Source organism: Entelurus aequoreus, linkage group LG01 (genome assembly GCF_033978785.1).
Source record: "Entelurus aequoreus isolate RoL-2023_Sb linkage group LG01, RoL_Eaeq_v1.1, whole genome shotgun sequence".
In the NCBI taxonomy this organism is placed as follows: Eukaryota; Metazoa; Chordata; class Actinopteri; order Syngnathiformes; family Syngnathidae; genus Entelurus; species Entelurus aequoreus.
The window spans coordinates 23,111,954-23,133,599 of NC_084731.1; the positions used below are offsets into that span (position 1 = coordinate 23,111,954).

The following is a 21,646-nucleotide window of genomic DNA, read 5'->3' on the forward strand; positions in this document are numbered from 1 at the left end:
AGGCGGACACACGCACATTTTCAGGACTTATGCAGATCCCAAATACAGATCAGCAGGTACCAGAAGGTAAGAAAAGTCTCGTTTGCATAATATTGTGAAACAAAACGCCAGATAATGTCTTACCTTATACACACACCATAATAATACTCGTATGTTGAAGCACAGTACAATCCATCAAGCGGTGCGGCTTCATAGCTTACCAAAGTCATACTAAAACATGTTGACAGATTTCTGAGCGCCGTGTGTAATGTTCTATATTTTCAATAGAACATATAACATTTTTGTGTTGTCATTTTGCAGTCTACACATATATATATATTTATTATGTGTGACAGCCATCTACTTGTCACACTTATCAATCCACCATGTACCAAGTAAAATAGCTTCGAGGTCGCTAAGCACAACCAAAATGATTCTGTACATTAGGCACACCGGACTATAAGGCGCACTTTCAAGTTTTGAGAAACTGAAAGGATTTTAAGTGCGCCTTATAGTCCAAAAAATACGGTAACTTAGATCAGTGGTCCCCAACCACCGGGCCGCGGCCCGGTACCGGTCCGTGGATCGATTGGTACCGGGCCGCACAAGAAATTAAAAAAAAAAAAATGAAAAAAAAAAAAAATTATTTTTATTTTTTATTAAATCAACATAAAAAACACAAGATACACTTACAATTAGTGCACCAACCCAAAAAACCTCCCTCCCCCATTTACACTCATTCGCACAAAAGGGTGGTTTCTTTCTGTTATTAATATTTCTGGTTCCTACATTATACATCAATATAGATCAATACAGTCTGCAGGGATACAGTCCGTAAGCACACATGATTGGGGATGGCGGAAGCAGGGATCGAACCTGGAACCCTAATGTTGTGTTACGGTGCGGATGTTCTCCCGAAATGTGTCTGTCATTCTTGTTTGGTGTGGGTTCACAGTTTGGCGCGTATTTGTAACAGTGTTGTTGTTTGTACGGTCACCCTCGGTGTGACCTGTATGGCTGTTGACCAAGTATGTATGGCATTCACTTGTGTGTGTGAAAAGCCGTAGAAATTATGTGACTGGGCCGGCACGCAAAGTCAGTGCCTTTAAGGTTTATTGGCGCTCTGTACTTCAAGTCATAAATGTTACTTTTTGAAACTGATACCGATAATTTTGAAACCGATACCGATAATTTCCGATATTACATTTTAAAGCATTTATCGGCCAATAATATCGGCAGTTATCGGACATCCCTACTGTATATCGATCACGCTGTTTTAAGAGAGCACAGCCTGTAGGTTCAAAGTCTACAATTGTGTAGCTTAGTTGTGTTCATACAAGTTTAGATTGATTGTAACTTGTATTCATGTTAGCATTTTAGCTGGCGAACTAGCGCTAGTCCGCCCGTGACTTTGTCAAAGTCAGGCTATCTAACCTGTTTTTTCTATCTTTTTTTTTTTAAACAACGGTAATCCGAACCACTGAGAGTTTTACCAAAGTTAACATTAATACCGTTTACAGCCATGATAGTTTTAATTCCAGTATGCAGTATTCCAGTACTCTGGGCGTCATTATGTTGATGCTGTATGGCTGAAACCTGTGACAGGAAAGAAGCATTCTAGTTTACAGGTATTTCCAATGGATCTTACAAGTGCATGCTGGAGAAAATTACTTTTTTACTCCCTCTGCAGATATCGAATAATTCTGTCCATGGATAGCCGAGGGCCCAAATTAAACATTAAAATGCAAAAGAAAAAAGTTAGAACTCGAAAGATGGTTATTTTGTATTGAATAATGTAAAATATCTGTAGGGCAGCAGGGAAAGAATCAAATTAGCCCAAGTGGATTCTTCAAATGATTTCCACCATCTATACCTACTTTTAATTACTAATATATGTGTGTGTGCACTCAACTTTAAATTGACTACTCTTTATTGAAAAAACAAGTTACTTTTTTACCATTTTTTTGATGTTTTAAAGACATTATTTGAAATACAGGTATAGAAAACATGAATTCATTTGAATTGAGCTTGCAACAGGAAGAACGACTGCAAATCCAATTAGAATTGACGGAAGTATAATTTTACACACTGGCTAACACGTGGCTTGGCATTGTCTTGCTGAAATAAGCAGGGGCGTCCATGATATCAATCAATCAATCAATGTTTATTTATATAGCCCTAAATCACTAGTGTCTCAAAGGGCTGTACAAGCCACAACGACATCCTCGGTGTCGAGTGGGTCTGACATAATATTGTGAAAGTCCAACACATCAGCGAAAGTCCAGTCCATGGTGGGGCCAGCGGGAACCATCCCGAGTGGAGACGGGTCAGCAGCGTAGAGATGTCCCCATCTGATGGACAGGCTGGCGGTCCACCCCGGAGCAGAGTAGAAAAGAAAAGAAAAGAAACGGCAGATCAACTGGTCTAAAAAGGGAGTCTATTTAAAGGCTAGAGTATACAAATGAGTTTTAAGATGAGACTTAAATGCTTCTACTGAGGTAGCATCTCTAACTTTTACCGGGAGGGCATTCCATAGTATTGGAGCCCGAATAGAAAACGCTCTATAGCCCGCAGACTTTTTTTGGGCTCTGGGAATCACTAATAAGCCGGAGTTCTTTGAACGCAGATTTCTTGCCGGGACATATGGTACAATACAATCGTCAAGATAGGCAGGAGCTTGACCGTGTAGTATTTTATACGTAAGTAGCAAAACCTTAAAGTCGCATCTTAGGTGCACAGGAAGCCAGTGCAAGTGAGCCAGTATAGGCGTAATATGATCAAACTTTCTTGTTTTTGTCAAAAGTCTAGCAGCCGCATTTTGTACCATCTGTAATCTTTTAATGCTAGACATAGGGAGACCCGAAAATAATACGTTACAGTAATCGAGACGAGATGTAACGAACGCATGGATAATGATCTCAGCATCGCTTGTGGACAAAATGGAACGAATTTTAGCGATATTACGGAGATGAAAGAAGGCCGTTTTAGTAACACTCTTAATGTGTGACTCAAACGAGAGAGTTGGGTCGAAGATAATACCCAGATTCTTTACCGAGTCTCCTTGTTTAATTGTTTGGTTGTCAAATGTTAAGGTGGTATTATTAAATAGATGTTGGTGTTGAGCAGGACCGATAATCAGCATTTCCGTTTTCTTAGCGTTGAGTTGCAAAAAGTTAGCGGACATCCATTGTTTAATTTCATTAAGACACGCCTCCAGCTGACTACAATCCGGCGTGTTGGTCAGCTTTAGGGGCATGTAGAGTTGGGTGTCATCAGCATAACAGTGAAAGCTAACACCGTATTTGCGTATAATGTCACCTAGCGGCAGCATGTAAATATTAAAGAGTGCAGGGCCAAGAACTGAACCCTGGGGAACTCCGCACGTTACCTTAACATAGTCCGAGGTCACATTGTTATGGGAGACACACTGCATCCTGTCAGTAAGATAAGAGTTAAACCAAGACAAGGCTAAGTCTGACATCCCAATACGCGTTTTGATACGCTCTAATAAAATATTATGATCAACAGTATCGAAAGCGGCGCTAAGATCAAGAAGCAGCAACATAGATGAAGCATCAGAATCCATCGTCAGCAATAGATCATTAGTCATTTTTGCGAGGGCTGTCTCCGTAGAGTGATTTGCCCTGAAACCGGATTGAAAAGGTTCACAGAGATTGTTAGTCACTAAGTGTTCATTTAGCTGCTGTGCGACAATTTTTTCGAGAATTTTCGAGATAAACGGTAGGTGGGACACCGGCCGGTAGTTCACCATGAGGTCAGGATCGAGGTTAGGTCTTTTGAGTAGAGGATGAATAACCGCTTTTTTGAATGCTAGAGGAACAGTACCAGAGGAAAGTGATAGGTTTATAATATTTAACACTGATGGACCTAATAAAACAAAAAGCTCCTTGATAAGTTTCCCAGGAATTGGGTCAAGTAAACATGTTGTTTGTTTTGTCCCATTTACACATTTTAACAATTCCTCCAATGTTATTTCATCAAAGAGAGAGAAACTATTTTGGAGGGCAGTGTCCGTCGTATATACAGTCATATTTGTGTTAATAGAACCCAGTTGTGGCTGGGATGCATTGTCTTTAATCTCTTTTCTGATGAGTTCAATTTTCTTATTAAAGAAATTCATAAAGTCATCTGCTGAGTGGGTGGAGCTACTGGGAGGAGTCCCTTGTTGGGTTAGCGATGCTACTGTACTAAACAAAAATTTAGGATCATTTTTGTTAAGGTGGATGAGATTTGAGTAATATTTAGCTTTAGCTGAGGTAAGCATGCGTTTATAAGTTATTAAACTATCACTCCATGCTTGATGGAAAACCTCAAGTTTAGTCGCACGCCATTTGCGTTCCAGCTTTCTACATGATAATTTCTGGGCTTTAGTTTCTTCTGTAAACCATGGGGTACGCCTTTTAGGGGCCCTTTTTAGCTTTAGCGGTGCTACAATATCAATGGTGTCGCGCAGGGCGTCGTTAAAGTTGTTAGTGAGGTTATCAATAGAGCCGACATAATTTGGGAATGATGCCATTACTGAAGGCAGTAGGTCAGTAAGAGTCGTCGTTGTGGCAGTATTAATGTTGCGGCTGCTATAGTAGTTATTATTATTATTATTAGTTTGTTGACAATGAGTCAGAACTTCGAATTTTATAAGGTAATGATCGGACATTACTTTAGTGTACGGGAGTATCGTAACTTTAGAGGTGGTGACACCCCTGACAAGCACTAGATCTATCGTATTACCGTTGCGATGCGTGGGTTCATTTATTATTTGTGTAAGACCACAGCTATCAATTATAGTCTGGAGCGCCACGCATGGAGGGTCCGATGGGGTATTCATATGGATGTTAAAGTCTCCCATTATGATTATATTGTCGGCGTGCGTCACTAGATCAGCAACGAACTCTGAAAATTCATTGATAAAGTCCGAATAGGGCCCAGGGGGGCGGTAGATGACAGCCAGGTGGAGAGGCAGCGGTGTGACAAACCTCATAGTGAGCACCTCAAACGAGTTATATTTATTATTTAGGTCCGAGGTAGGGCTAAAGTTTTTGTTGTATATTAGTGCAACACCCCCACCCCTTTTAATGGGGCGGGCAATATGCGTTCCCGCATAGCCAGGAGGAGACGCCTCACCCAGCGCAAAAAATTCGTCTGGTTTGAGCCAGGTCTCGGCTAAACCAACGACATCAAGATTGTTGTCTCTGATGACTTCATTAACTAATAACGTTTTGGAAGACAATGACCTTATGTTTAAAAAGCCCATATTATAGGTAGTGGGCTGTTTTGAGGAGTTTTTGTTGAAAGTATCCGTAGTAGCAATATTAATAATGTTACGTTTATTATGCATAGTGCACTTTAAATAATTTCGACCATATCTAGGAATTGATATGACAGGAATTTTTAGATTGTTTGCCACCTCAGTAAAATGCATGTCCACCTCTGACGCAGAAAAAACATTATGTGAGTTGTATATTATTCTAGAAGAATTGCTATGTGTGCAGGGATTATCCAGCCTGGCGCTGGCTAGTTCTAGCTTAACAGACTCCTTATTAGCGCTTCTTTGTGGATTAGCATTTAGCTTTTTCGTTAGCCCCGCTAACAACAAAGCATTTAGCTTTGTTGTTAGCCCCGCCCGACACCCCCGCTTCTGCTTCCGAGCGCACCGCTTACGTCTCTTTCGCTGACCGTCTCCGCTGGAAGTCGACGCCGCTGCTTCAAAGGCCACTGCTGGATGTAGCTCGCGAAGAATTCCCAAGCTAGCGAGCAGGTCCATCGTACACGCATCTATCAGCCCAAAATGGCCCGATCTCTCCACATCCAGAATCGTAAGTCGGTCGTAAGTGATCACGGAGTGAACACGTTGTGAGCCAGCCATGAAATTGACTGAATTGAGGGGTATTTTTGCCCTCACTTCCAGGAGCGCTCGCACGAAGCCGCTGCTCTGAAGCGCAGCCATCTTGGAAGTCCAGAAATGGTATCAAATATCAAGAAATGATAACGTTGGATGGCAACATATGTTACCTTTCAGTATTAATGGTGCCTTCACAGATGTGTAAGTTACCCATGCCTTGGGCACTAATACACCCCCATACTATCACAGATGCTGGCTTTTCAATTTTGCGCCTATAACAATCCGGATGGTTCTTTACCTCATTTTCCACAGTTTCCAAAAACAATTTTAAATGTGGACTCGTCAGACCACGGAACACTTTGACACTTTGCATCCATCTTAGATGAGCTCGGGCTCAGCGAATCCGGTGGCGTTTCTGGGTGTTGTTGATAAATGGCTTTCGCTTTGCAGAGTAGAGTTTTAACTTGCACTTACAGATGTAGCGACAAACTGTAGTTACGGACAGCGGTTCTCTGAAGTGTTCCTGACCCTATGTGGCGATATCCTTTACATACTGATGTCGCTTTTTGATGCAGTACAGCCTGAAAGATTGAAGGTCACAGGCATTCAATGTTAGTTTTCAGCCTTGCTGCTTACGTGCAGTGATTTCTACAAATTCTCTGAACCTTTTGATGATATTACGGACCGTAGATGGTGAAATCCCTAAATTCCTTGCAATAGCTCGTTGACAAATGTTCTTAAACGCATTTGTTCACTAAGTGGTGACCCTCGCCCCATCCTTGTTTGTGAATGACTGAGCATTTCATGGAAGCTGTGTTTATACCCAATCATGGCACCCACCTTTTCCCATATAGCCTGTGGGATGTTCCATATAAGTGTTTGACGAGCATTCATCAACTTTCGCAGTCTTTTTTGCCACTTGTGCCAGCTTTTTTGAAACATGTTGCAGGCATCAAATTCCAAATGAGCTAATGTTTGCAAAAATTAACAAAGTCTTCCAGTTTCGAACGTTAAGCATCTTGTCTTTGCAGTCTATTCAATTGAATATAGGTTGAAAAGGATTTGCAAATCATTGTATTTTGTTTTTATTTTTAATTTAAACAACCTGCCAACTTCACTGGTTTTGGGGTTTATATATATATATATATATATATATTATATATAATATATATATATATATATATATATATATATATATATATATATATATATATATATATATATATATATATATATATATATATATATATATATATAATTGATATATATATATATATATATATATATATATATATATATATATATATATATATATATATATATATATATATATATATATATATATATATAATGCAAATTCAATATCCTTTAGGGTGAAGCCAATTTAATACAACTTTTAACACTTCAAATTAACTTAATTGAATTGCCAAATGCATAACTTTGCACAAGCCTGGTGGACATAAAGACACTTTTCATATTTAATACATCACCACTGCACCTCCTCACTGTGTCTCAAAAAGGAATGCAGGCATTAGACCCCAATTTGACTCTGTGATGTTTTGATAATCCCCTCACTTCAAAATATAACCAGCATCGAAGACTGATTGAATTAGTGATTTGTGGCGGATTTATCTCAATCCGAGAGTAATTTGGTGCTCACTGTCTTCGCACTCGTGCTCAATGAAAACAATAAACGGCGTCCTTATCTTCAGGAGCGGAATCAAGATAGGAGGCTGCAGGCTGCGGATTATATGGGATTGATTTGGTGAGGAAGTAGACACAGGAAATTGATGTCCACCTCACATTGCAAGAGAGAAAATGTTTGCTTTTGAACAGCACAAAGCTTCACTTCAGATGTAAAAAAAAAAAAGTGTCACTGATGTGTCTCAGCCCTGTAATGAGTGAGACCTGCTTAGGTCCTCTGTGAAGTGACACAAAGCGGCTAATGGGATTTAAAAGTCAGGAGACAAGAGACCTGGTCGTCAGAGCAACCTGATCAATTATCTCAGGTTCCTGCACTCTTCAGGCCACGTTTCAAGTTGCCTCACTACACGAGAAAAGGAAGGACAGCATCACTTTAGATGTGCGGAAATCACTGAGATGATGAATTCATTTATTAATGTATATACATACCGTATTTTCCGGACTATAAGGCACACTTAAAATCACATTTTTTTCTCAAAACTCGACAGTGCAATGCAAAAAGTCAGTGTTCAAAAACAAGATTTTTTTTTTTTTTTTTAAATTAGGGGTCTTTTATTTGAACTAACCAAAATTATCTGCCAATAGAACAAGAACATTCGGCTTGTCAAGACTTTCCAAAACAAGTGAAATTAGCTAACCTCAATGAACCCAAAAATACCTTAAAATAAGTATATTCTCACTAATAACAAGTGCACTTTTCTTGATAGAAAAAAAAATTGACCTTTTTGCTCAATATGTTGAAAAATATTCTTAAATTAAGTACATGCTAGTGCCATTATCTTGACATAATGATATGCGCTCGGCATCATGATATTTTTTTCATGCTTGAAATAAGAAATTATTAGTTTTATACTTGTGAGTGTTGATGACACAGCTTTGCAACAGTTGATATTCTAGTTTCAAGCATGTTTTACTCAATATAGGTCATAACATCTCAGCAACAAGCTGTAATATCTTACTGAGATCATTTAGGACCAACACCCTTAAAACAAGTAAAACACTCTAACATAAAATCTGCTTAGTGAGAAGAATTATCTTATCTTATCAGACAAATATTACCCTTATTTGAGATATTTCATCTTACTTAAATTTCAGTTTTTGCAGTGTGCGCCTTATAACCCGGTGCGTCTAATGTACGGAATAATTCTAGTTTTGCTTACCAACCTCGAAGCAATTTTATTTGGTACATGGTGTAATGATACGTGTGACCAGTAGATGGCAGTCAAACATAAGAGATATGGTAGACCGCGATATGATGGCAATATGACTCAAGTAAAGAACACCAACATTTTATATGTTCCATTGAAAATATAGAACATTACACACGGCGCTCAAAAATTCATCAAAATGTTTTAGTACGACTTTGGTAAGCTATGAAGCCGCACCGCTTGATGGATTGTACTGTGCTTCAACATACGAGTATTATTATGGTGTGTATATAAGGCAAAAGCAACTTTTCTTACCTTCTGGTACCTGCTGATCTGTATTTGGGATCTGCATAAGTCCTGAAAAATTGTGCGCGTCCGCCTTTGTAGTCCGTAGTCGAATAGCTTCTTCTTTTTCTCTATCTTCTTGTTATGGGACATTCATCCTCCGCTGTTGCCATTTCTAATATAAAGTAGTGTAAAGTTCTTACTTATATCTGTCAGTAAACTCGCCATGAAAGCGCTAAAACATACCGGTGTGGTGAGTTTCCATTATTCACCCAAGGAACTTTAGTTATTAGAGAGTTCCGGTCGGACGCTTTCTCACGGGACACATTTCCGGCGGATGAGGAGATGCTGCTCCGTTATTGATTGAAGTAAAGTCTGAATGTCATTAAAACAGTTAGTTCCATCTTTTGACACTTCTTCCACTCCCGTCCTTGCACGCTACACCACTACAACAAAGATGGCGGGGAGAAGACGCTGTCGAAGGTGAGCCACGTAAATAAGACCGCCCACAAAACGGCACATCCTGAAACGACTGTCAGAAAGCGGCTTGAAGATGATCTGTAAAACATAATTTACGCAAGTGTTTTCAACCTTTTCTGAGCTAAGGCACATTTTTTTCATTTAAAAAATCCAGAGGCACACCACCAGCAGAAAACATTAAAAAATTAAACTCAGCAGCCGATATTGACAGTAAAAAGTCGTTGTCGCAATTGTTGGATATGACTTTAAACCATAACCAACCATGCATCAATATAGCTCTTGTCTCAAAGTAGGTGTACTGTCACCACCTGTCACATCACCCCCTGACTTATTTTGAGTTTTTTGCTGTTTTCCTGTGTGTAGTGTTTTAGTTCTTGTCTTGCGCTTCTATCTTGGTGTTGATTGTCATGTCATGTACGGATGTACTTTGTGGACGCCGTCTGCTCCACACGCTGTAAGTCTTTGCTGTCGTCCGGCATTCTGTTTTTGTTTACTTTGTAGCCAGTTCAGTTTTAGCTTCGTTTTGCATAGCCTTCCCTAAGCTTTAATGCCTTTTCTTAGCGGCACTCGCCTTTTGTGTGTTTTTGGTTTAAGCGTTAGATACCTTTTTACCTGCAAACCATCGTCGTCGTTCTCGACATCTACAAAGCAATTAGCTACCTGCTGCCACCTACTGATATTTAAGAGTATTACACGGTTACTCTGCCGAGCTCTAGACAGCACCGACATTCAACAACGGCACATTTGCCGATTATCATTACTGGTTTGCAAAAAATATTTTTAACCCAATTAGGTGAAATTACATAATCTCCCATGGCACACCAACCAATATCTCACGGCACACTAGTGTGCCGCGGCACAGTGGTTGAAAAACACTGATCTATGCAACATTTTGACCAAAGAACCAGCATTACATGTTATGTAGACCACAAGGAAGTGTTTTACATTAAAAAAATTAAATATGACTCCTTTAATGCGTCTTATATATGAAAAAGATCGAAAATTGACCATTCATCGACAGTGCGCCCGATGGTCTGGAAAATACAGTATGATTTATTAACTTAATTATGCCGTTTTAACAGTATTTGTCCACAATGATGATTCCACCTCTGCATTCTCTCTCTCTCTCTCTCTCTCGCTTGCTCGCACCAACAATCCACTGCTGTGAATCACAGCCCACAGAAGTGGATGTGGCTCCTTTGATAGCCAGTCAAGAAGTGGCAGATTGTGATGTTGCCACGGGCTAACGCGCTGTCATAGCTTGTACTGTTGCCAAGTGATCTTATCAAATAGAGCCTCCGGTACAAGCGGCAAGGTTTCATCTTTAGTCACATTACTCACCTGTTTTTTTTCTCCGTTTTTTTCTGTATTTTCTATTTACCAAGTGTCTGCATGCATTACTCGATGCAGCAAGTATGCTGTAATTTACAGAGTCTAATAGAATCCTTCATTTGGCTTCAGGGGAGTTTTGTTTTTTGGAGCACATTAGCCCGGCTGCATTGTGGTCTGTCAAGACGTTTTCTCCCAGGAATCAATGTTTAATTTGAATAATTACATAAAATGTGTTCTTTTTGGTTTGCGGGGACATTAGTGCCCCAGATGAATAAAGAAGTAAATGAGTATAAGGGGGGGGGAAAACAGGTAATTATGCTGAACTAGTAAATGAATGACCTACTGGCACTTGCTCTAATTGATTTTGTAGAGGGAAATGATTGTTATGCCTGTTTTGATGTGGGTTTTTTTTTTCAACTTTCAGGATTCCTCTGTGATTCAGTTGCTTCTAACGAGAAGTCAAATACCGTATTTACCGAACTCTCGAGCGCACCAACTAAATTTTAGGGGAAAAAAAGTATTTTTGTTCGGACTATAAGCCGCAGATATACAGTCGTGGTCAAAAGTTTACATACACTTGTAAAGAACATAATGTCATGGCTGTCTTGAGGTTCCAATTAGGGCTGCAACAACTAATCGATTAAGATCGATTAAAATCGATTATAAAAATAGTTGGCGATTAATTTAGTCATCGATTCGTTGGATCTATGCTATGCGCAGAGGCAATTTATTTTATTTATTTTATTTATTTATTTATTTAAAACATTTTTTAATAAACCTTTATTTGTGTTATGTACAAACAGCTGAGAAACAATAATGAAAATAAGTATGGTGCCAGTGTGCTGGTTTTTTTTCAATAAAATACTGGAAAGGATAGAAATGTAGTTTGTCTCTTTTATCCGATTATTAATCGATTATTCGAAGTAATAATCGACAGATTAATCGATTATCAAATTAATCCTTAGTTGCAGCCCTAGTTCCAATAATTTCTACAACTCTTATTTTTTTGTGATAGAGTGATTGGAGCACATACTCGTTGGTCACAAAAAACATTCATGAAGTTTGGTTCTTTTATGAATTTATTATGGGTCTACTGAAAATGTGACCAAATCTGCTGGGTCAAAAGTATACATACAGCAATTTTAATATTTGCTTACATGTCCCTTGGCAAGTTTCACTGCAATAAGGAGCTTTTGGTAGCCATCCACAAGCTTCTGGTTGAATTTTTGACCACTCCTCTTGACAAAATTGGTGCATTTAAGCTAAATTTGTTGGTTTTTCTGACATGGACTTGTTTCTTCAACATTGTCCACACGTTTAAGTCAGGACTTTGGGAAGCCTGATTTAGCCATTCCTTTACCACTTTTGACGTGTGTTTGGGGTCATTGTCCCGTTGGAACACCCAACTGCGCCCAAGACCCAACTTCCGGGCTGATGATTTTAGGTTGTCCCTGAAGAATTTGGAGGTAATCCTCCTTTTTCATTGTCCCATTTACTCTCTGCAAAGCACCAGTTCCATTGGCAGCAAAACAGGCCCAGAGCATAATACTACCACCACCGTGCTTGACGGTAGGCGTGGTGTTCCTGGGATTAAAGGCCTCACCTTTTCTCCTCCAAACATATTGTGGGGTATTGTGGCCAAACAGCTAAATTTTTGTTACATCTGACCACATAAATTTCCTCCAGAAGGTCTTATATTTATTTTTATATACCTTAATTGTTTCCAATTGGTGCCTGTATTACGGCAGTAAAGCGGCTGATCAAACAAAACACATGTCATCGTCATGGACCCACTAGTTGTGGAAGCTAGCTCTCCAATCAGCTAAACAGACTCAATAACGTTATTGATTGAAGTAAAGTCTGAATGTCATTAAAACAGTTAGCTCCATCTTTTGACACTTCTTCCACTCTCGTCCTTGCACGCTACACCGCTACAACAAAGATGACGGGGAGAAGACGCTGTCAAAGGTGAGCCACGTAAATACGACCGCCCACAAAACGGCGCATCCGGAAGCGACTGTCAGAAAGCAGCTTGAAGATGATCTGTAAAACATAATCCATGCAACATTTTGACCAAAGAACCACCATTACATGTTATGTAGACCAGTGTTTTTCAACCACTGTGCGATACAGTCTGGTGTGCCGTGGGAGATTATCTAATTCCACCTATTTGGGTTAAAAATATTTTTTACAAACCAGTAATTATAGTCTGAAAATTATATGTTGTTGTTGAGTGTCTGTGCTGTCTAGAGTTCGGCAGAGTAACCGTGTAATACTCTTCCATATCAGTAGGTGGTGTCGGAAACAGCGGGAGGCAGCGTGCAGGTAAAAAGGTGTCTATTGCTTAAACCAAAAATAAACAAAAGGTGAGTGCCTTTAGGAAAAGGCTTTGAAGCTTAGGGAAGGCTATGCAGAACGAAACTAAAACTGAACTGGCTACAAAGTAAAGAAAAACAGAATGCTGGACGACCGCAAAGACTTACTGTGGAGCAAAGACGGCGTCCACAATGTACATCCGAACATGACATGACTTTCAACAATGTCCCCACAAAAAAGAATAAAAACAACTGAAATATTCTTGATTGCTAAAACAAAGTAGATGCGGGAAATATCGCTCAAAGGACGACATGAAACTGCTACAGGAAAATTCCAAAAACAGAGAAAAAGCCACCAAAATGACAAAAACCAAAAACACTACACAGGAAAACGGCAAAACAACTCAAAATAAGTCACGGTGTGATGTGACAGGTGGTGACAGTACACCTACTTTGAGACAAGAGCTATATTGATGCATGGTTGGTTATAGGGCTGCAACAACTAATCGATTAAAATCGATTATAAAAATAGTTGGCGATTAATTTAGTCATTGATTCATTGGCTCTATGCTATGCGCATGCGCAGAGGCTATTTATTTATTTATTTATTTTTTTTATTTGTATTTTTGGAAAAAAAAAAAAAAAAATTTTAATAAACCTTTATTTATAAACTGCAACATTTACAAACAGCTGAGAAAAAAATTATCAAAATAAGTATGGTGCCAGTATGCTGTTTTTTTTCAATAAAATACTGGAAAGGATAGAAATTTAGTTTGTCTCTTTTATCCGATCATTAATCGATTAATCGAAGTAATAATCAACAGATTAATCGATTATCAAATTAGTTGTTAGTGCAGCCCTAGTTGGTTATGGTTTAAAGTCATATCCATCAGTTGCGACAACGACTTTCTACTGTCAACTGAGTTTTGTTTGTTAATGATTTCTGCTGGTGGTGTGCCTCCGCATTTTTTCAACGCAAAAAAAATGTGCCTTGGCTCAAAAAAGGTTGAGAAAAACTGATGTAGACCACAAGGAAGAGTTTTCCATTTAGAAAAAAATATATATAATATGACCCCTTTAATGCGCCCTATAATCTGGTGCGCCTTATATATGAAAAAAGTTCAAAAATAGACCTTTCATCGGCAGTGCACCTTATAATCCGGTGTGCCCTATGGCAGTGGTTCTCAAATGGGGGTACGCGTACCCCTGGGGGTACTTGAAGGCATGCCAAGGGGTACGTGAGATTTTTTTTACATATTCTAAAAATAGCAACAATTCAAAAATCCTTTATAAATATATTTATTGAACAATACTTCAACAAAATATGAATGTAAGTTCATAAACTGAACATCAAATCAGGTAGGCTATTCCATTCATTACAGTGCAACAATGCAATATTCTGTGTTGACAGCTAGATTTTTTGTGGACATGTTCCATAAATATTGATGTTAAAGATTTCTTTTTTTGTGAAGAAATGTTTACAATTAAGTTCATAAATCCAGATGGATCTCTATTACAATCCCCAAAGAGGGCACTTTAAGTTGATGATTACTTCTATGTGTAGAAATCTTTATTTATAATTGAATCACTTGTTTATTTTTCAACAAGTTTTTAGTTTTTTTTTGTTGTTTTTTTCCAAAGACCACAGCAAATGAGCAATATTTTGCACTGTTATACAATTTAATAAATCAGAAACTGATGACATAGTGCTGTATTTGACTCCTTTACCTCTTTTTTTCAACCAAAAATGCTTTGCTCTGATTAGGGGGTACTTGAATTAAAAACATGTTCACAGGGGGTACATCACTGAAAAAAGGTTGCGGACTACTGCCCTATGGATCCGGAAAATACGCTAATACTTACCTAGAACAGCCTTAAACAGGTTGTCAACCTCTTGACACCGTGGCACACGCGATGTGTGGCGGTCAGAGAATGATGTCTGACTTCCATTACTTCACGTTATGTTTCCTGGTGATGCCACGTGCCACTTAGCATGTCCATTCTCCAGTGATTCACCTCCGAGTGAACCTTACCCAGAGTGATTCCGGCACTAGCTCCAAGACAGAGGTGTGTTCTTTATGACTAGGCGAGGCATGTCCTTTCCAAGGCCCTCCAGCACCGCGTCCCTCTACCTTCCCCCTTAATCACGGTATCAACTCCTCTCGTAAACTCCGTGAGCTGTGTATTGTGTGTAGGCGACACACACTCACACTCCTTGTTTCGCCATTTTTGGACTCAATCAGCAAAAATAAAGCTGTTGTAAGCGCGCCGGTATTAAAGCGGTGATTATTGGCAATGAATACTTTTTTTTTAATACATACTTATTACAGAGGCAGTTTTCTTCCTGCGCTTAATGAGAGTAATTTGACGTGCTCGAGAGATTACGGTCCCTAGAATTAATGCGGCAGTCCCCATTCCAAGATGGAGCGAGATCTAAGATTCTTCACAGGTCGTGTGCTGCTAGATGCGCCCCTCTCACATAGCAGCTAATGGAGTCGAACAGCAGTCTGTCATCCCCACTCCCACCACCCCACCGGCTCTATAGCCCACATGCCCTTGGTTCCTGCGGTGTTTGTTGTTTGGACAACTTCTGCCCACCTGCATTTTGCTCGGAGCTTATCTCTTTCTTCACGATTCTTAGAACCGTCGTATTGCAGTCTTTCTGTCGTCAACAAGATTTCCATCCATCGTTATTACATCTTAGTTTGTGAAAGGTTGCAGTGAACTGAAGCCTATTGCAGAGCTCGGCAAATATTTTGACTGGGGGGCAAGATTGAGAGAAAAAAATGGGTGTATAAATTATATATACACATTTAGATGAAAAAATCTGCTGTACATTATGCGTAGACATAGTAACTAATTAGATGACCATAGTAACTAGTATATGATGCAGATTCCAAGCATTGAAAGACTTAGTATCGTTGAAGACTTCCGGTCATTAGAAAACATCACTGCACATCATAATGGCAGCTACATTTTACATCTTAAACATCTAAAACAATTATTTGGGAATGTCCGGCGGGCCAGATTGAAAAGCTCAATGGGCCGCATGTGGCCCCCGGGCCTTAATTTGCCCAGGTCTGTCTTAGGGGCACTCACCTTTTGTTTATTTTTGGTTTCGGCATTAGATACCTTTTTACCTGCACCCTGCCTCCCGCTGTTTCCGACATCTACAAAGCAATTAGCTACCTGCTGCCACCTACTGATATGGAAGAGCATTACACGGTTACTCTGCCGAGCTCTAGACAGCACCAACACTCAACAACACATCATTTGCAGACTATTTGCAAAAAACATTTTTATCCCAAATAGGTGAAATTAGATAATCTCCCACAGCACACCAGACTGTATCTTACGGCACACCGCGGCACATCCATCCATCAATTTTCTACCGCTTGTCCTGTTCGGGGTCAGTGGTTGAAAAACACTGCCCTAGTGTATATGTGCTCAAAACTTATATTTAATCAATTAGATCACCAGTGATAAACATTGCAAATTAACCAATAAACCAACCTATGCAGGTACAACTATTTCCTCTTCAAAGCAATTTAGGTACCCTGAATTCAAATATTCCGGTCTTTTTTTCCACGGTTCCCTAGTGATGCTCACTGTCTTAACCCTCTCCTGACCTGAGACCGTCCACATCATGAGATGCCAGGAGAAGAATTCCCACTGTGTCTTTGCAGCCAGGGCTGAGGAGTTGGTATAAATCACAGCCACGTCCAATTGGCCATGGATTGAGTTGCAGCGGTGAGAGGCAGCTCCCTGGGAATAGCAAGTGTCTCTGTTGAAGCCATTCCAAGATGGGTAATATGATCCTTTTGCCGACAGGAATAAACGGAAGGGAAAAAAGGAGTGGGGGGGGAATCTGATTGCTTCAGCCACGCAGAGAAACAATCTACAACGAGGTCTAGACATATCAATCGTCACGCTGGAGTGTAATGTATTACAGTCTCAAAGGTAGACTTGCGGTGGTCTTAGCTTTTTGATCTTTCTTGATTTCATTATTGGAATCTCGACATCAGAAAAAAGTGAATAATACACGGAACATTCAACGATTTACAAGTGAGGAGAACTTCGACTGTCTGCATGATTTCCCCATTTTTTAGGATTTTAAAGCAACACTTTTGTTTTAGCTCCTGTTTTTCATGAGCTAATCCAGACCTGGGCAAATTAAGGCCCATGGGCCACCCTTAAGCTTTTCAATCTGGCCCGCCAGACATTCCCAAATAATTTTTTTAGATCTTTGCAGTGATGTTTTCAAATGACCGTAAGTCTAGAACTACAGAAAGTATTTCAATGGTTGAAATCTGCGCTTTTGGGTGTTATACGAGTTATTACGGTAATGTACGTCAAAAATACACAACTATCGAGGATCTGGTCTGAGAAGTAAAAGATTTCAATTTCAATTAGAGATATTATCGGCCGATAAATGCTTTAAAATGTAATATCGGAAATTATCTATATAATTTTTTTTATTATCGTATCGTTTTTTTTTATTTTTATTTTTATTTTTAAATTTATTAAATTAACATAAAAAACACAAGATACACTTACAATTAGTGCACCAACCAAGTAATTATAGTCTGCAAATGATGTGTTGTTGAGTGTTGGTGCTGTCTAGAGCTCGGCAGAGTAACCGTGTAATGCTCTTCCATATCAGTAGGTGGCAGCCGGTAGCTAATTGCTTTGTAGATGTCGGAAACAGCGGGAGGCAGGGTGCAGGTAAAAAAGTATCTAATGCCGAAACCAAAAATAAACAAAAGGTGAGTGCCCCTAAGACAGACCTGGGCAAATTAAGGCCCGGGGGCCACATGCGGCCCATTGAGCTTTTCAATCTGGCCCGCCGGACATTCCCAAATAATTGTTTTAAATGTTTAAGATGTAAAGTGTAGCTGCCATTATGATGTGCAGTGATGTTTTCTAATGACCGGAAGTCTTCAACGATACAAAGTCTTTCAATGCTTGGAATCTGCATCATATACTAGTTACTATGGTCATCTAATTAGTTACTCTGGTCATCTAATTAGTTACTATGGTCATCTAATTACTTACTATGGTCACTATGAGATATCTCAGATTGTAGGTGGGGTTTTTTTCACTATGTTTGTTGCATTTTGGTTGCGTTTCGGTTGATTGTAAAATATGTTGTCAATATTCGGTGTTTTATCATTCATAGTTATTCATTGTAAATCCCACATTATTTATTTTCATGTACACTCTGGGTGTCTCATTCAGTAAAAAAAAATTATAATTCCATTCCGTTTGTTAAAGCGGTCTGTCATAACGTTTTTAGCTTTCAATCATTATTGTGATGTTTTGTATTAATGTTCCTAAAAATAGATATACCGGCCCCCAGACACACTTTTTATCTAAATCTGGCCCCCCGAGTAAAATAATTGCCCAGGCCTGCCCTAAGAAAAGGCATTGAAGCTTAGGGAAGGCTATGCAGAAGGGAACTAAAACTGAAATGGCTACAATGTAAACAAAAACAGAATGCTGGACGACAGCAAAAACTTACTGTGGAGCAAAAACGGCGTCCACAGTGTGCAACCGAACATGACGTGACAATCAACAATGTCCCCACAAAGAAGGATAAAAACAACTGAAATATTGATTGCTAAAACAAAGTAGATGTGGGAAATATCGCTCAAAGGAAGACATGAAACTGCTACAGGAAAATACCAAAAAAAGAGAAAAAAGCCACCAAAATAGGAGCGCAAGACATGAACTAAAACACGACACAGGAAAACAGCAAAAAACTCAAAATAAGTCACGGCGTGTATAAGTCTTATAATGAAGGCAACACACGCCGTAAGTGTCTATATTAGCTATATTAGTTTACTAACAAAATGACTTTAAAAGTCCTATGTAAATGTTATAATGAAGGCAACACATGACTTAAGTGTCTATATTAGCTATAATAGCCTACTATCAAAATGACTATGTGTTGCTGACTGACGCAAATCTTTGTTGACAGAAATGTTGAAATGTAATATTTATTCTACACATTTTTACAACATTAGAAACCATTAGTAAATCAGAGGCTACACAGAAGGTGAGATAACTCCTGGAAATGACTGGCTTTTATGGCCAAAGGTATAGATGTGTGTGTTCAAGTTAAAGGAACCGGCAGGCTGTCTTCTTTTAATAGATTTATTACAATCTTTGGCAAGCTGGGTAATGTTTGCTGTGGTCTGGAACAACATGGAACACAAACAACTATCTGAAATGCAGCCAATATTACATGCAGATAATGTGTCATGAGATATGCAAAACTAAATTGTTTACAAAGAGGTGTAAAGTAGAGGATTATTAAATGAGCTCAAATATACCTACAAATGAGGCATTATGATGCAATATGTACATACAGCTAGCCTAAATAGCATGTTAGCATTGATTAGCTTGCAGTCATGCACTTACCAAATATGCCTGATTAGCACAACACACAAGTCAATAACATCAACAAAGCGCATCTTTGTGCATTCACGCACAGTATAAAGCATTTGGTGGACAAAATGAGACAAAGAAGGAGTGGAAGATTTTACATGTAAACAAACTGTTGCATGTAAACACTATGGGGAGTTCAATAACCGCCGAAATTAGTAGGACAAAACGATGTTCACCAAATACTCTCATCAGTGAAGCATACGCACAAACATATTAAACAGTGGGCTTTCTAACAATTGGGAAGGTTTGTGTCGTGTTTGTCCTCAAACAAAAAACATACTAAAACAAAAAAAATATTTTCCCTTCATTCCAGGGAGCCACTAGGGCGGTACTAAAGAGCCCCCTTTGGCTTGAGAGCCGCGAGTTGCGGACCCCCGTTCTAGGCCATACCATTCTTTATTTGTAAGCAGACTACGTTAATTTATATTCACCACAACTAAACTGAAAGATTTTGGGGGTTTTTACCAATCCTATCCCTAAATTCTGAAACGTTTTATAACGTCGCGTCTTCAGTGGAGGAGACCAAAGTATTCTCTCGTTTTAAACAATATCATTCACGCATGATAAAACCCACTCATAGTATTCAGGGTCTCACGCTGGGTTTTTGGAAGCGCCCATTTTCCCAAGCACAACACTTGCTTCTATAAAGTGATGCAAGACTTCCAACAAAGATGCAATCCGGAGGAGTGCATGTTTTCTGACAGCCCATCTAAGCGCCCGGCACAGTTGGCATCTGTCTTCTCATTTTTTTCTCTCTCACTTAAACTGCTTGGTGGATATTCTCGTATTTAGCTGTGAGCGTCCGTCGGCATCATGCACTCAGAACAAAAGATAAGGTCGAGGAACTAAAGTTGGTTTTGGGATCTGCCCACATTGCTGTTCCCAGCTTTGATATTAACCCTATGTTTTGAGTGTTTTTTATTGATTATATGCTGCTGGGGGAAGTGTGCTTAGCATGTCTGCCTCACAACTAAAGTGTATGATTGTGAGGCACGGACCTATCAATGGAAAGTCTGCTTTTCTTTGGTTCCCTCTCACAGTCCAAAAACATGAGTGTTAGAATCATTGAGAATTCAGTCAATTCTCAGACTGAAAAAGTGAGTCGCGGACCCATTCAATGTTGTCCGTTTGTAGGTCGTTCTTACTCGCACATCGCAGTAGAATAGAATATCCTGAAAAACGTTATTTGGTTTTCTAGGTTTGGAAATGACAAAGTGTTTGGCGACGAGCTTGGACGGGCGGCCACTCTCTCCCCGACCTTGAAAATGTGCTTCAGAGTACAGGGTGGGAGAGAAACAGTATCTCGATTGTTCTGTATGTCTTGGATGAATGGAAACATTGAGAATAAAAAATATTTGATGATGTTTAAAGTTAATATTAATTATAATAATAATCTCACAATAGTCTCAAGGAGTGTTAAAAAAACAAAACAGATTCACATCCAAATTGAAATGTGTATTTATATATATTAATATGTATATATATATATATATATATATATATATATATACGTTATGATAGGAAAAGAGGCTATTTCATCCCTACAAGCCTGTTTCATAGGTTTATCCGGTCCTCAGGGGATTTTATATATACACAAAACAGGCTTGTAGGGATGAAATAGCCTCTGTTTTTTCCTGACCTATTGTTTTAGTTTCCTTTTTTAGTATTATATTGAATAAGTCTTGACAGTTTAAAAAAGAAAATCCAAAAGGCCCCCACTCATAAAAGTGTTAAAAATAAGTCATACATTTTTATTGTATTTATTTTTATTTTTTTACTTTTAACGCTTAAGTCTCAGATCTGTCTTTCAAACTTTTTTTTTTTTTTTCCACGTTTTTTTTGTTGTTGTTGTATACCCTTTTTGTCAAAACACACTTTGTTGTGGAATAGTTGTTATGAAGTAATTGGAGCCTTAAGTAGGTCAATAATTCACAACAACATTGATTTTTATTCATTGTTATTTTTTGAGCAATGACAGGGATCCAAAAGGGTTCCACTCATAAAAGTGGTAAAAAATAAGTCTCACATTTTGTTTTTGTGTTTTTTACTTTCAACGCTTACATGTCTACATCAACTTCGGATATATCCGTCGA

The 21,646-nt window shown here is 38.9% G+C and overlaps 1 protein-coding gene across 6 annotated transcripts in view; it reads left to right on the top strand.

The window, feature by feature from the left end:
- Positions 1-21,646, top strand: part of foxp1b (forkhead box P1b) — a 498,341-nt gene that overhangs the window by 246,289 nt on the left and 230,406 nt on the right. The window lies entirely within an intron of this gene.